The 12884-nt window shown below is 36.0% G+C and overlaps 1 protein-coding gene and 1 long non-coding RNA gene across 2 annotated transcripts in view; both read left to right on the top strand.

The window, feature by feature from the left end:
- Positions 1 to 12884, top strand: part of LOC309487613 (uncharacterized protein) — a gene marked incomplete at its 5' end in the record, with an annotated part of 61926 nt that overhangs the window by 28487 nt on the left and 20555 nt on the right. The window lies entirely within an intron of this gene.
- Positions 2826 to 5483, top strand: LOC309488145. Its single transcript, XR_014202043.1, has 3 exons — positions 2826 to 3616; positions 3717 to 3866; positions 5129 to 5483. It is a non-coding gene; the product is annotated as an uncharacterized lncRNA (long non-coding RNA).

The following is a 12884-nucleotide window of genomic DNA, read 5'->3' as shown; positions in this document are numbered from 1 at the left end:
GACTGACAGGACATCTGCATATAAGTTACTGGTACCTGGCCGATAGTCTACCTCTGCGATGTTATAAGGAGGGAGGCCGACGTTTGTTGTTGCATGGGCCGATGTCGGCCAGACATAGGCTAACTTACATGTGCTATTAAACAAAACTCAAAGTTAACAGGTATTTTTTTATTATTAAAAATAGCCTATGTAAAAACATATTTTGGTGTTAACTCACAATTATAACCAGCGTCCTGTTGAACGTAGGCCTAAGTTACAATGAAATCTCTAGGATAACATTCATAAAAAGATGTAATAATTGTTCTGGCTGATCTGAAATTATAAGTTTCGATCATCCATCAATTTTGACAAGCTAACATAAATGATGAAGCGTTGAAATTTCGAAAAAGTTATGACTTAACGTTAATTCAGCCTCACTAACTTTACGTGCGGTTACAGATTTGTAAATGCACCACTACTACCAATGCTTAAGCCAAGAAAATCGGGAGTAACGGCCTGATCCTAAATGAAAAACATACATATGAATCATTCCTGTAATTCAGACAGCACTGTCATGACGGTTTTTTGTTAAGTGTTGTTGCATCGAATTTTACCTTCACTCCGGGATCGGCGAAACAACTGTCTTGTAGATGACAAAATATTAGTGTCCCCTGACTGCTGCAACTCTTGTCGAACACGCGAAACTGCGCTTAAAACACGATCAAATGCAGATAATGCATCCTGTGCTCCGTCGCCACCTTGTAGGCCTACTTCGTCCATTTCATATGTGGGCCAATTTTTCCCGCCTGCCTATTTATACACGGCAGATGAATAAACATGAGGCACGATTATCATAATGAGATGGCACTGAATAGTGAGCTCCACAATGCAGTTGTTACTAGTAGGAATAGCTATTGTAGAGCTCTCTAATTGAATTATTACTAGTAAGAATTCAATTCGAGAGCTCTCTAATTGTAAATCTTACTAGTAACAATTGAATTAGAGAGCTCTCTAATTGAATTGTTACTTGTAATAATTGAATTAAAGAGCTCTGCAATTGCATTCTTACTAGTAAGAATTTAATTAAAGAGCTCTGCGATTGCATTCTTACTAGTAAAAATTCCAATTGGAGAGCTCTCTAATAGAATTAAAGAGCTCTACAATTGCATTCTTACTAGTAACAATTGAATTAGAGAGCTCTCTATTTCAATTGTTACTCGTAAAAATTACAATTAGAGAGCTCTCTCATTCAATTCTTACTAGTAACAACTCAATTGCAGAGCTCTTTAATTGAATTAGAGAGCTCTCTAGTTCAATTGTTACTAGTAAGAATGCAATTGCAGATCTCTTTAATTCAATTCTTACTAGTAACAATTTAAATAGAGAGCTCTCGAATCCAATTATTACTAGTAACAATTCCAATTAGAGAGCTCTCTAATACAATTGTTACTAGTAAGAATGCAATTTTAGAGCTCTTTAATTCAATTACAGAGCTCTGCAATTATACATATCTTTAATTCGTTTTTTTACTAGTAAAAATTCAATTAGAGAGCTCTGTAATTACATTCTTACTAGTAAGAATTTAATTAGAGAGCTCTCTAATTGTAATTGTTACTAGTAATAATTGAATTGTAGAGCTCTCTAATTGTAATTGTTACTAGTAATAATTGAATTAGAGAGCTCTCTAATTGTAATTCTTACTAGTAACAATTCTATTGTAGAGCTCTCTAATTGTAATTCTTACTAGTAACAATTCAATTGTAGAGCTCTGTAATTAAAAATGAATGGAAGTCAATGGAGACATATGACTAGTAAAAATTCATTTGTAGAGCTCTCTAATTGGAATTGTTACTAGTAAGAATTGAATTAGAGAGCTCTGTAAGTGTAATTCTTACTAGTAATAATTGAATTAGAGAGCTCTCTAATTGTAATTTTTACTAGTAATAATTGGATTAGAGAGCTCTCTAATTGTAATTTCTACTAGTAAGAATTGAATTGTAGAGCTCTCTAATTGAATTCTTACTAGTAAAAATGCAATTACGACGAGTAACGCTGGGTACAATTTAAGCTAAAACGGCTTGCCATAGTATCTAGTAATAGTTACTAGTATCTAAAAAATAAGTACTAGTACCTAATAAATAACTACTAGTATCTAATATATATGTACTAGTCACAATTGGAATACATACTAGTCAGAACTGAATAGTTGATATCTGAATGACAGATCCCCATAGAAGTGAATGGCAAATTTTTTTATTTGTTACTAGTAACAAAAGAATAGTTACTAGTCACTATTGGAATAAGTACTAGTATCTAATGAATAAGTACTAGTATCTATTTAATAGGTACTAGTATCAAATGAATAAGTACTAGTATCTAATAATAAGTACTAGTAACTAATGAATAAGTACTAGTATCTAATAAATAAGAACTAGTATCTAATGAATAAGTACTAGTATCTAATGAATAAGTACTAGTATCTATTTAATAGGTACTAGTATCTAATGAATAAGTACTAGTATCTAATGAATAAGTACTAGTATCTATTGAATAAGTACTAGTACCTAAAGAATAAGCACTAGTATCTAAAGAATAGGCACTAGTACCTAAAGAATAAGCACTAGTAGCTAATGAATAAGTACTAGTACTTAATGGAATAGATACTAGTATCTAAAAAATAAGTACTAGTAGCATGAAAATAGAGACTAGTCGGTTTAAATGATTAAATGTTAAAACGGCTTGCCATACACATGCAGATACACGGCACTATTTTCAATGGAAAAACAAACATGGTGAGTAGAATCGAGTAGAGCTGAGCTTGTAACGTAACGTTAGCCTAACGTTAATGGAAAACAACCACCACAATGACGATAGCTCAAATAACGTTAGCCCAGACTGTTAAAAATAAGCATTAACGTTAGCCCGATCAGTTAGCTCAGGTTATTATTGCATTGATTACACGTGCTACTGGACAGGCTGTCGTAACATTATTAGGACTTCTGCTTTGCTGTCTTGTAATCGGGGGTCTTGAAGCCGTGGTTTGCACACTAGCATAAACGAAGTTTGTAGATTTTACGGTCACTGAATAAACACAAGCAAACTTTAGTTGAAATATGGGTTTTAATTAAACGACAATGCTGGTATCTTTAATTATGTGAGTCAGCTATAACTGTGAGATAAGCTGAATATAGCATCTGGTATGCTCATATGTTATAACATTACTTTGTGCTTGGCAAACCAGGTTGGAAGAGCAGTCATGTAACTGTCTGTATCTAAAATAAACTGCGCGTGCGCAACTAAATCCAACCAGCATCGTCATAAAATTATTATTTTTTCCGGAGCCTGGGTTCTGTTGAAAAGCTTTCAATGCTCTCTTTGTCTTCAGAAAAGGCAGCAAATTATCAGTAGTATTAAAATTAAGTTAACCATTTTGTTTGTCTCAAATTACATGTGGCTGCCTGGCAGACTATATGGACTAAAATAATAATAGATTTTTTATTTGGTATTTGTGTAATTGGTAATACATTTGGTAATGTTTACGTTTTTTATTCCCTAGCCTAGCCCTCTGCCACAGCTGCTGATATCCAGAGAGAGAGAGAGAGAGACCTATCCAGCACACTTTGCTAAATTGTGCAAGGTATATTCTTCCATTATTTTATAGAGTAGTTCACTTTTAAATGAAAATTACCCCATGATTTACTCACCTTTTATTATCATATTGTGTTAATGCATTTCAGAAGAGACACTAATAGCAACAAGTGTTCATAGAAGGAACAGTTGTGATGGGGCCCAAATCAGTCTTTTGAATGGAGTGGCTGAAACCTTCGCTGCTTACTATGTGTTCAACATGCAGTATCCTAAAGACGCCTCAGGGACTTTATACAAAGGTATGTTTAAACTGTTTACACACTAATAAAGAAAATGAGGTAACACTTTACGGTAAGGGTACATTAATTATCATGAATTCATGTATAAATTCATGCATGAATTACGCATTCATTCATGCATTAATATCTCATGAATCATCAGGAAATAACACAAGTTCAACGTTTTTCATTCATGACTTCATGAGTGAACAACACCTTAATAAAAAAATTTACTAAGATGAGTATATCATCATGAATTATGATTTATTACGCATGATCGTGATGCTTTTCTTTGTTCACAGTTATGCGACCATTAGCACATTGTTCATCAGTGTTTCTAAGGACCAAAGAAAACACTGTGAACAAAGAAAACATCATGATCATGCGTAATAAATCATAATTCATGATGATTTACCCATCTTAGTTATTGTTTTAATTAAGGTGTTGTTCACCCATGAAGTCATGAATGAAAACGTTGAACTCCTGTTAGTTCCTGATGATTCATGAGATATGAATGCATAATTCATGCATGAATTTATACATGAATTCATGATAATTCATGTCCCCTTACTGTAAAGTGAATCCATCATTCTCATATGTAACGTCCCATGAATTATTACCTTATTACCAGTATTGTTAGGTTCTATGATATATTCTATGCAATGATGTCAATAGATAGGTTTCCATCCAATTAAAACCTAACTTTTAAACGCATTCGTAAAAATTTGGCAAAAAAACCCTCTAATTGGAGAGCATTTCAATCAACTCTGTAATGCGAATTATAAATGGTCACGCACCTAGGAGTCGTGAACAGCTGTGGGATCAAAACGTAAGGTTGACAGGGCAACTTGAAACACCTGATATAATTGCAAAAAATGCAAATTTGTCAATCCACATAGAAGTTTTTGTTCACATTAGAATATTTTATGTGAATTTTAACCGTTTCCAGTCAGGATTTCTTTTTCAAATGGTTAAAATGTGCATTAAAAAGTTGGATGGAGACCCACCTATTGCTGTTAAGTGTCTGTTCTATAGTAGAGTTGGTTTTCCCCTGCAGGACATAATTTGTGTAAACAGAAGAGACTGACGGACAACAGTTTAACATTACAACTTTCATTAATTCATTAAATTAAATTGTATGGTTAAAGTTGTTAATGTTAAATAAATACATCAAAGTCATTTTATTTTATGAGCAAGTAGGTTACTTATGTTTTTTACACAGTATTTGTCATTATTTAACAGATATGAAAACTTAAACTTTTTTCCTCTCTCTCGGTTTTCAGAGCTTTTTGTGGAATCCACTCCCAGACGGGCAGTAAAGCCGAGAAGAGACACAGGCTCAACGCACCTGTTTGCACCCTCCTAAGAAAACTGGACTTTGAGTTGATGGGATAGTAACATGAACAACTTCCCCTATGCAGTTCAAGTCTGGCTGGACACCTTTGTTCCATATCATGGTGTTCCCCCTGACGATAGGCTGCCTGGACGTCTGGAAGTGAGCTTCTTCATTAAAGGGATACTCCACTTTTTTGGAAATAGGCTCATTTTACAACTCCCCCAGAGTTAAACAGTTGAGTTTTACCGTTTTCGAATCCATTCAGCTGATCTCCGGGTCTTTAGAAGAATGTCAGAGTTTTTGGTCCCATTGACTTCCATAGTATATATTTTTTCCTGTCTGGAAAAACTGTCTGGTTACTGACATTCTTCTTGGTCCCATTGACTTTCATAGTAGGAAAAAATATATACTATGGAAGTCAATGGGACCAAAAACTCTGACATTGTTCTAAAGACCCGGAGGGAATGGATGGATTCGAAAACGGTAAAACTCAACTGTTTAACTCTGGTGGAGTTGTAAAATGAGCCTATTTCCAAAAAAAGTGGAGTATCCCTTTAAAAGTAAAATTTTGTTTGTGTGTGATAAAGTGGATACTTTTGTAATATGTATTTTTGCACAGTTTGTTAAAAAAAAAAAAGAAAATATACCATTGTTGTGTTTTTAATTGGCCAATACGGAAAATGACAGCTTTTTACTTGTAATATTTATACTTGTAATGTTTTACAGTATATTGATTTGTCCTGTGAAATTACAGGAAATTCCTGGCTACTGAGTTGCCGTAAATATAACATTTTGCTGTAATATTTACAGTATTCTATCCTGTGAAATTACAGGAAATTCCTGGCAAATACCCGTAAATTTACATGATTATTGTAATTAATTACAGTAGGGATGTTGTATTAAGTATTACAATAACAGTCCTGTATACTGTTTACAGTAAATTTACGGCAACTATTAGCCAGGAATTTCCTGTAAAATTACAAGAAATTTCTAACAGTGAAGGGACAAGGGTTCTACTTATGAAAAATATAGGAAAATGTGAATAAATGTTGCAATATATAATATGTATAATTGAATTAGACATTATTTTATCATTTGTACTTGAAATCTACATTATTTAAATATTTAATTTAGAATTAAAGGTGGTATCAGTGATTTCAGGCCCAAAAATATTTTTATCACATTCATCTAATCTTTCCTAACGATCCGCTAGCTGCCCGCCCCATAAGCATGCCGTCAAAAAAACGTGTCTCTGTAGGCAGCCTAGGCTCTGAGATCTGCACACAAAAACAAATGGTTTAGCCAAACACTCAAAACCAAAACAAATAGTGCTCCAACCAATCACTGACAGGGGGAGGGTGTTGTGAGGTTTTGAGACAGCTTTTTCTTCAGCTCTGACTTCGCGTGCAGCCGTGCACGAGCACAAAACCTCACAGCACCCTCCCCCTGTCGGTGATTGGTTGGAACACTATTTGTTTTGGTTTTGAGTGTTTGACTAAACCATTTGTTTTTGTGTGCAGATCTCAGAGCCTAGGCTGCCTACAGAGACGCGTTTTTTTGACGGCATGATTATGGGGCGGGCAGCTAGCGGATCGTTAGGAAAGATTAGATGAATGTGATAAAAACATTTTTGGGCCTGAAATCACTGATACCACCTTTAAGCGAGGTTGAAGGTACAAAGTCTGGCTTAGGGACAAAGGGAAAACAGTAAAAACCATGCATAAAAGGCCTCATATTATATAATAAAAAGAATGATTGAGCCATGATACATTTTTTATAAGTTCCCCTTGGGGTGAAGTAAGTGTGGCAAAAACAAAAAAGAAGAAATGTTTTTTAGATTTTATTATTTCATCCTGGGACAAGAAAAGTGGGCTACCATAGTTAAAGAATCACCTAATGGAAGTAGCTTGCAAGTAGCAGCAGCACGAATCGACCAGCAACATATTTCTGCTTCAAATATTGTGCGTAGTTAAAGGGATAGTTCACTTTGAAATTAAATTTTGGTATGTTTTAGCTTACCTCAAGGGCATCCAAGATGTAGGTGTCTTTTTTTCCGCAGTAGTTTCAATTTTGATATTTTTAGGTCAAACCGTTCTTGTCTGTCAGTCATATAATGCAGGTCGATGGTCACCACCTCAAAGAGCATGCACAGAGTCCAAATTAAAACAATTCCCCATCGTTCAAATTAAACAATTCCCCATCGTAAGTACACATTGATGGCCTAAGACACGAAACAAGCGGTTTGTGTGAGAAAACGAACAGTATTTATATCGTTTTTACCTCTTGTACACAGCCACGTCCAAGTGATCTGAGAGCGCGGGCGGGTATAGATATATACACTATAGATGTCGCCTTGGCTACGGTTTCGTTCCAATGAACTGTCGTAGCCAAAGCGACTTCTATTGTATATATCTATACCCGTCCGCGCTCTCAGATCACTTGGACGCGGCTGTGGACAAGAGGTAAAAACGATATAAATACTGTTCGTTTTCTCACACAAACCGCTCGTTTCGTGTCTTAGGCCATCAAAATCCGTGTATCATTCGTTCAGTCGTTTTTTGAATTAATATTGAATATAGAAAAATGAGAAAACGGTCCCTTTTTCGTTTTTTCATTTTTTACAAAAAAAACGAAAAACAAGAATTCAGCTGGATTTCTCGTTTTTCGTTCTCAGTTAGAAAAATGAATAAACAGCTTGAATATTCGATTTCTACACGTGGGCGGGAATTAAACGCCCCTTTCCTCTGATTTGTCAGCCGAAGATCAAACTGTTCCGTCATCAGTTCTGCACAGCAGAATAAGAGTCCTCCGTTGTGCGGATTCTTAACGTATTTATTGTAACTACATTTAATCTTTTTCTCATCAAACCACCAGACTAACGAATGTCTTGACACAACCCGTACCGGGGAATAGACTAGATAGGGCTTTCTTCTGTGTATATATAAATTCACCTACGATTTGCATCAGCCGGCTGTTAGCCTATATTGTCGCACTCGCCCAGTAATTAATATATATATATATATATATATATATATAAATTAAGATATAAATCAATATAATTAGTTGTAAATTAAATATTTTTAACACTAATACAAAAAGAAAAGAATAATGCATTGACTATATAATTGGCCTATATTAACGTTAACGTATAAACTGTCATTCAGACTGACTAGCCTATCTAACAACTGGAGAAGTTTTATGATGTAGGCCTTGTGTTTCATTAAAATGTATTATAATTTATATCTCTAGGATGCGCGCTTGTGCGTGGCGCGCCGGGTCATGTTGAGAGGGAAACGCGCGCGTCACATCGTTGTAAAAAAAGCATATTCATAAATAGTGTAAAAGACCGGTAAATAAAATACAACATTAACATTATAAACACTATTAATAACATAATATGCGTATTTTAACGAGAAACTGAAACTGTACAGGAGCAGACGTTGGTTTCGGGCATCTCTCATTCGTCCAGTAGCCTATCCATATTTGCAATGTAACATTTGGATGCTAATTAATAATGTAAAGAAGGCTTCGTACTTCATTCGAGTCCCAATACTACACGTAAATCAGCATCTCCACAGCAAGGGAAATTAGTTTGGAATGTCAACAGACCAATTAAGCAGAATAACGTTTTATATGTTTGGTTGACTGTTTTATTTTAATAACGAACAGGCTGCGACACCCGACATCACTTGGATGTGTTGCTCAACAGGGGATTTAATAGCTACTGTCGTTTAATACTCTCATTCGAAACAGTAACATTATATGTCTATTTGTGTACTTTCAAAATGACTACAACATATCATATGCCTTTGAAATTATTATATAAGAATAATAATTATTATAAATGATTATTATATTCTTTCTGGCGCACACCAAAAATCAACCAAAATAGCCTACAGCCAATAGCCTTCTTGGCGCGCCTATATATTTTTGAAGGTCAACATTAAGATTAATCACAGCGTGCTTGTTAAAAAAAAAAACCCTGTGACTTGACTTTACAATCCGGAAAATAGCTAATTATTTCACGGACCCCCTGGCACTTGAGAACTCCTGGTCTACACAGAAGAAAGCCCCGTCTAGTCTATTCCCCGGTACGGGTTGTGTCGAGACATTCGTTAGTCTGGTTATTTGATGAGAAAAAGATTAAATGTAGTTGCAATAAATGCGTTAGGAATCCGCACAACGGAGGACTCTTATTCTGCTGTGCAGAACTGATGACGGAACAGTTTGATCTTCGGCTGACAAATCAGAGGAAATGGGCGTTTAATTCCCGCCCACGTGTAGAAATCGAATATTCAAGCTGTTTATTCATTTTTCTAACTGAGAACGAAAAACGAGAAATCCAGCTGAATTCTTGTTTTTCGTTTTTTTGTAAAAAATGAAAAAACGAAAAAGGAACCGTTTTCTTATTTTTCTATATTCAATATTAATTCAAAAAACGACTGAACGAATGATACACGGATTCATCAATGGTCAGGGGATCTCTGGATATTCCGTAATTCGTTTGTAATTATAAAACGAAAATACCGTTTTTCTGTTTTTTGTTTCAAAACGAAAAACCAAATAACCGTTTTTGGTGTCAGAATCAAAAAACGAAAAGCCAATTAAAAACGGCCCGTTTTTCGTTGTTGGCGATCATTTTATCGTTTATAAACCAAAAACGGAAGTCACCCCTTTATTCGTTTTTCGTTTTTTCAAAAAAACGAGATTTCGGCTTGATTTTTCGTTTTTTATTTCACAGGCAAAAAACGAATAAATGACTTCAAAATTCGTTTTCCACATGTGGGCGGCCTGACACGCCCCCTTCCGCCGATTGGTCAAGCAAGTCTGAGCATGTGACGTCATCAGTTGTCGCTCAGGTCTGTTCAACAAAATAATAGTCCTGTACTATGGCTACAGATTCTTAAACTGTACAGGGCAGGTCCGGGCTTTCTTCTGTGCAACTTTACACGTTTCACAGAAATCTTTACATCAGAAATATGAATTATTAGTCTGCCACCAGACTAGCGGGAGAGGCTCACTGACCAATGTTCAGTCAGCAGTCAGAACTTTTCTGTTAGACGCTCCGTTTTGCCACGGGATGGTGATTGCAAATACTGTAATGCCAATCGGCTGAGGGTGGGTAGGCCTACCGATGATTGTGAAATACATTTTTACTGAAACTGTAATCATAGCCGCGCCCCCCGAGAATGAGACAGATGATTGACAGGACGATAGCGGAGGCAATTAAAGGTGCAATATAACTTCTGTTAACAAAAACATAAATACATTTTTTTTTTAATATAAGTGACTTTGTCTTTGTTTTATTGTTTTTGTTGGTTTTAATCAAATCATTGTGAACCACAAACTGAGCCTTCGTTTTAAAGGGCAATTTCCAAATATATTTTATGTATTTGTTATAATATGGGTATTTTATTATACAGCATAAATAAAAACAAACACACGTACGTAATATGTATGCCTATAGGCAAAACACCACAGTTTTTTGGTTTTGTTTGTGTGAACTTTTATCCCCAACCATATTTCTTCATGGGCTCCACGCCAGGGGTCACGCTCAGCACCCCTACTTCCCATGGTACTAACTGTCATTATGCTGACCCAGTTTATATGTAAAATCTTTGGTATATGTAATATCTAAAAACACTTTACAGTGTGATGGAAATAAACTTTTCTTAAAGCGTGTTTGTTGTATATCACCACAGATTTATTGACACCCTTCTATCTGTGTTGTATACTGTAATAGACAATTGTCCTGCAGAATGATGAGATTTTTTGTAAGAAAAACATTGCGAGCAAATGTTGAATTGTTGTTTGAAATTATAAATCAACAACGTAAGAGGCTTTAGGCTGTCTGATTAACTCTGTATGAACAAACACCCAGCTTTGCAGTATAGGTGGCACAGAAGCAGCATGTTTGATTATACAGCCAGGACTGGACTTCCGTTTGGGTTCCACCAGTAGGTGATCCTGCCTTTACACATATATACATACACACACACACACACACACATATATATATATATTTATTTTTTATTTTTTTTTTTTCATGGTGTAGCGGGTATGACGTAGGCAGTGGGAATTGTGCCTTGATTGAACCAGGTGGTGGTCATTTGGCGCTACACCTTTAAATCCAGCAAGCTGGCGGTCTCTCTCATTACTGTTTTGCTACAGACTCTTGGTTCTTTGGACTCTTGGTTGGTTGTACGAGTTGATGTGAGTTCATGCTTAAATGTATTTTAGCCTCCTTGTGAAAACATGGTTGGCATGGATCTGGTATATTCAGAATATTGTATTGTTTTGTAGCGTGATCTGGCGTTTGTGCGGTTATTCAGTGCCGTGGTTACATCCAGCTTCCTGTCTTCACGAGCCCTCACTGGCTATGAATTGTGTCTGCGCGCTTCAACGAAAATGTAAGTTTTCTGCTTTTACTCGTGAGCAGCGTTCAGTTTTCTTTTCTTCAGGCACTGGCCGTAATGAACTTTCATTGATTCGTGTTCTGTTTATATTAGTTACGGGTTTAGAGTGTGACCACTGTAAAGTTTGCTGCGTGCTGTTTGTTGTGCTGAGAATGTAAGTTCACTGGCTTCCTTTCTCCCTCACGTGTGTACATTTTCATCACGGAACGCTTGTTCATATGTATGTAGTCATGTTGACTCGCCATGTCTGTATTATAGTTTGGCCTGGGAACATACGAGTAAAAACCAGACGGAATAAATCGATCGCTACGATATTACAACTAAACAAGCTCTTGGCTCGACGCTGCGGTCTGCATTCAGCATTCATACAGGTTGGTAAAGTAGGCTACTTTAGCACCTTGCCCTGTTCCGACTGCTTGTATTTAATTGAAGATTTTTTATGTTTTAAGTAATTTTTAGCCCATTGATGTACAGGTTACAAACTAAGCATAGCTTTGATTTGACCTGTATAATTACTTGTATGGTATTGTAATTTTTCTTTGCAGGAGGACCGTCACATGCCATCTTGGCCACTGTTTTTCCTGTGCTTTTGTTTTTAGGATTTAGATGTGCGTATGAGTGTGTGTGGGAGGGAGGCCCGTTGTGTCGTCCATCAGTCTCTCCCTTGTGTGTGTTGTTGTATGCTTCATGTTTGTGTATGTAATGTTTGTATCTTAGGCCATTGGGTTGGTGCAATATCCTGGGGGGGGGAATAACAATTGTATTGTGTGTGTGTGTTCACTTATTTGCTGAGTGTAAACTACTGTTTTTTTGTGTGCATGTGATTTTGTGATGTGCCCTATTTATTTTGTGTTTGAATCTTGCTGAATTCTTATTGAGTGCTATTTATTCAAACACCTTGATTTTGCACTTTGTTGTCCCCATTCCTGAAATTTGTTGCCCAGAGGCCTAAGGTCTGTTCTTCATGTGTGTGTGTCCAACTTGAGAAAAATAAAATAAACTGTTTATATTTTTATAATACTCCAGTCCCTCTCTCTCCTTTCATTTCCCTTCATTGGGATAGCCTGCTGGTAAACATCTAAAATTTATATGGTTGGTTATCCACTTGAAATTGATTTAAAAAGGCCCCCTTGGGTCACATTTGGCGTAGTCGGGGCAGGGTTGATTGGGACTGGTGTAATTTGTTTTTGTTGTTTTGTGTGTATTTATTGCAGGTAGAGTACAGGAAAAGCAGTGGTTGAGGACTGGGCCTGGACAGCGGTTCTGCAAGTGATAAGTGGTTTGTAT

The sequence above is a fragment of the Leuciscus leuciscus genome (genome assembly GCF_965113295.1).
Source record: "Leuciscus leuciscus genome assembly, chromosome: 23".
Taxonomy (NCBI): Eukaryota; Metazoa; Chordata; class Actinopteri; order Cypriniformes; family Leuciscidae; genus Leuciscus; species Leuciscus leuciscus.
This window is presented reverse-complemented; position numbering and strand designations above follow the sequence as displayed.